Source organism: Haemaphysalis longicornis, unplaced genomic scaffold (assembly GCF_048455015.1).
Source record: "Haemaphysalis longicornis isolate Haplotype H1 unplaced genomic scaffold, Haemaphysalis longicornis Haplotype H1 scaffold_11, whole genome shotgun sequence".
Taxonomy (NCBI): Eukaryota; Metazoa; Arthropoda; class Arachnida; order Ixodida; family Ixodidae; genus Haemaphysalis; species Haemaphysalis longicornis.
This window is the reverse complement of record NW_027526214.1, coordinates 47,663,021-47,667,279: the sequence shown is the minus strand read 5'-3', so window position 1 is coordinate 47,667,279 and position 4,259 is coordinate 47,663,021. Positions and strand designations below refer to the sequence as shown.

At 41.6% G+C, this 4,259-nt stretch overlaps 1 non-coding gene across 1 annotated transcript; it reads right to left on the bottom strand.

The window, feature by feature from the left end:
* Positions 1-255: 255 nt before the first annotated feature.
* On the bottom strand, positions 256-328 carry Trnat-agu (transfer RNA threonine (anticodon AGU)). The gene has a single exon. It is a non-coding gene; the product is annotated as a tRNA-Thr (tRNA).
* Between the last annotated feature and the right edge of the window lie 3,931 nt (positions 329-4,259).

Here is a 4,259-nt window from a genome sequence, read left to right as displayed (position 1 = left end):
AGTCTCGACAGTATATCTATCTATATATATATATATATATATATATATATATATATATATATATATATATATATATATATATATATATAAATATATATATATATATATATATATATATATATATATATATATATAACACAGAAATAAGGGTTGGCAGTCGAGAAAACCTCGGAAAGCAAAGGGGAGGATGTGGTAGATCATTGAAACAGATTAAGAATTTGGAAAGAAAGAAAGAAAGAAAGTGAAGAAAAAATGCCCGCCAGGTGGGATCCGAACCCACGACCTCCAGAATACTGGTCTGGTGCGATAACCACTACGCTACCGGCGGGGCGATTTTCCCCTTCACTTTCTGGGCTATTTATGTTAGGTATTTTTGTTTCCTGTGCTTGGGGGTGGTAGCCAGCGCCATTCGGACTACTCGGGGTGAAGGGGACCTTCTTTTTAACCCCCGGGTCGTGACTCGAGTGTCTACGACATGTCCAGAGTGGTCGACCAGCTTTGAACCCTCTTAAGCTCCCTATGGCACCAAGACTGCCATAACAGAGGCCCTCGCTATGCATGTAGCGAATCAGAATAGGAAATGAGGGGCTCGGTGAAAATAACACAGAAATAAGGGTTGGCAGTCGAGAAAACCTCGGAAAGCAAAGGGGAGGATGTGGTAGATCATTGAAACAGATTAAGAATTTGGAAAGAAAGAAAGAAAGAAAGTGAAGAAAAAATGCCCGCCAGGTTTTCTTCACTTTCTTTCTTTCTTTCTTTCCAAATTCTTAATCTGTTTCAATGATCTACCACATCCTCCCCTTTGCTTTCCGAGGTTTTCTCGACTGCCAACCCTTATTTCTGTGTTATTTTCACCGAGCCCCTCATTTCCTATTCTGATTCGCTACATGCATAGCGAGGGCCTCTGTTATGGCAGTCTTGGTGCCATAGGGAGCTTAAGAGGGTTCAAAGCTGGTCGACCACTCTGGACATGTCGTAGACACTCGAGTCACGACCAGGGGGTTAAAAAGAAGGTCCCCTTCACCCCGAGTAGTCCGAATGGCGCTGGCTACCACCCCCAAGCACAGGAAACAAAAATACCTAACATAAATAGCCCAGAAAGTGAAGGGGAAAATCGCCCCGCCGGTAGCGTAGTGGTTATCGCACCAGACCGGTATTCTGGAGGTCGTGGGTTCGGATCCCACCTGGCGGGCATTTTTTCTTCACTTTCTTTCTTTCTTTCTTTCCAAATTCTTAATCTGTTTCAATGATCTACCACATCCTCCCCTTTGCTTTCCGAGGTTTTCTCGACTGCCAACCCTTATTTCTGTGTTATTTTCACCGAGCCCCTCATTTCCTATATATATATATATATATATAAAGTGCGAGCATCAGGGATGTGCATTGAGGCTGTTCCCCTTGAACCTGGCATAATCATCATCATCCATTCTGGTCACCAAGGGGTATGCTCCTCAATCACTCCCAGCTAGCCGCCCATCGTGATTATCATCTGCGGATAATCATCTTCATCGGGGGTTTGGCCTCCTCGGAACGGTCGGAGTCAGCAGCTAATAAACGCGGCCTCAAGGAACAACCCGTCTCTCTCAATATATATACATGTATATTTGTAATATTTATATGCACAAAATTTTTTTACCCTCGGTAAACAAGCGAACAGATTTATGCTGCCTGAACACGCAGTAACGTGATAACACAGTGTTCTGCTGTTGAACTGGCTATTTATAGGCAAATGTTGATGTTATAAATGTTAAGGGTCGTTGCTCGTGTTCTTGTTGTTTATAAAGACAACTTTTTAAATATAGCCTTGCTTTTGTATAAGCACAGACATCGTGCAGGAAACCTTTATGGGTAATTCTGGGCACAATAGCGTCATGTAATGCTTTTGACAAGCGCCTGTATGTCGTGTTTGCCTCTGTCCTTTTCTTCCCTTTCCCCATTCAACTGCTGTTGCTGCGTTTACTTTTTTGCTGATCATTTGTAGTTTAGAATCATATATAAGCTGTACAAAAAATCCCATCACTCTAATCTGACGAAGGGCGGTACCTGGGCCGAAATGTTAATAAATCTATTTTCTTTTTTACCGTGGTCGAAAAAAAATTTGTGTATTGTCTGCCGCCGTCCAGGAAAACTTTGTATATATATATATATATATATATATATATATATATATATATATATATATATATATATAAATTACAGTGACCACAAAAAACCAAAAAACATAACAATATTTATTACGACGTTTCGGCTGGGAACCAGCCTGTTTCAAGTGAAGTACATAGGTCTAATACAGGGTCTATGTAGGTTCGGCAGGGTATATATATATATATATATATATATATATATATATATATATATATATATATATGCATTTATTTATAAATCTATTTAAATATGTATATAACACGGAAAATAAGGGTTGGCAGTCAAGAAAACCTCAGAAAGCAAAGGGAAGGTTGTGGTAGTTCTTTGAAACAGATAAAGAATTTGGAAAAAAAGAAAGAAAGCGGAGAAAAAATGCCCGCCAGGTGGGATCCGAACCCACGACCTCCAGAATACCGGTCCGGTGCGATAACGACTATGCTACCGGCGGGGCGATTTCCCCCCCCCCCCCCGTTTCTGGGGTATTTATGTCAATGTAATTTTTTTTCATGTGCTTGGGGGTGGTAGCCAGGCCACGCTGACTTCTCGGGGTGAAGACCCCGAGCCTAAAAGTTTGCGATGGGAAGATTCGCAGGGACGCCTGCGAATCTTATCTGATCCACAATTACAACACTCTCACAAGAGGTAGCAATGAGACTCCAGGAAGGCTGTCGTGCCTCCAAACCTAGACCTTGTAGTGGCACGTATCACATGTTAACACTTCTCTAGCGCTGGATGGTTCATCGTTATCAGCAGGTTACTTTTCTTTATTCTTTATTGCTTCTTGTGCACAAAATCTTGCTGTATCACATCACTACACTTTCCAAGCACTATTCGGTATAGTGTTGTGAGTAAGTTATTTTTCCGTAGTCTTCATTGCTCTCAAGACCGAAATGTCACTTTGTGAGCTATTTGTGTTAATTGATATGGTTCCCAAAGACCTACGGTTTGTACGCGCGTATTCTTTGCTTGTTGTTTCGTTTGCCACTTGTTTAAAGAATGCTGTGTGCGAATTCATACTGCCATTGATGACTAGCTACGAAGTGTCATTCGTTTTCTAGATCACTGGAGATTGGTCTTGTACGTGCGCCCCTTTTTTCTAATGTGCAAGCCCTTGTTACTTGCAAAAATATGAAATGCAAGCTACAAATTTGCTGTATCTATCCATTTCTTGCCATGAGACGGGGGCTCGTTGAACTGCTTTTTTTCTGTGTGCTGTTTCTTTGGGTATTTCCCGCCTTGTGTGTCATTTCTCAAAACACTCGTTAACCTGTGCTCTCCTTTCGTGGCTCCTGCACCCCCTCTCGTTGTCGGCGCCCATTCAGGGGTCCTCATTGCCCTCTTTTGGAATGAAACGCGAGCTATGGATAAGCCATATGTGGCTATTATATGGTTTCCTCGCGAGGCAGCGGCTTTTTCCTTTACAGGACGTGGCGCTTTGGCTAATCCGAAAGCCTGGGTTCTTGAATTTTTACAGCGCCTTCTGCCAATACATAGCTGGCATTTTGCGTTCACCAGCGTATGGAGGGCTAATTGTCGATTCTACGCTTCCGCCTTATGCGGCACGTTGTTTTCGCTCCTTTGGAGTGGTATTCCCAGTACCCCTTCCATATTTGTTTACTTTCCCTAATATGGCTGTGCAGGGGTGGGTGGTTGCTGAAGGAAAGCGCCTAACTGCTTCGCTTTTCGCCGCCTGGTATATTGAGATGGATGACCTGCGCTCCCATTCGTACAGTACGTTTCTTTCAACTTGTTTCTTGCTACACTTCCTTTTTGTACCTTTTTAAAATTGTGTGTTAACGTGCTCGCAGCGCTCCCTAACATCCTTCATATACCATGTATTCGACCCTTGTACTTCACTTGAAAAAGGCTGGATGCCAGCCGAAACGTCGTAATAGATATTTTTATGGTTTTGTGGTGAATTTTATTTGTTATATTCAGCTGCCAAGATTTGCACGGGTATATATATAAATAAATACATAGAGATATATATATTTACACACACATATATATATATATATATATATATATATATATATATATATATAGCAAGTTCTCTTTGCTGAAACGTAGGCCACAATCGTGCTTTTACCTTGTTCGAAGTTTTTCTTCACTTG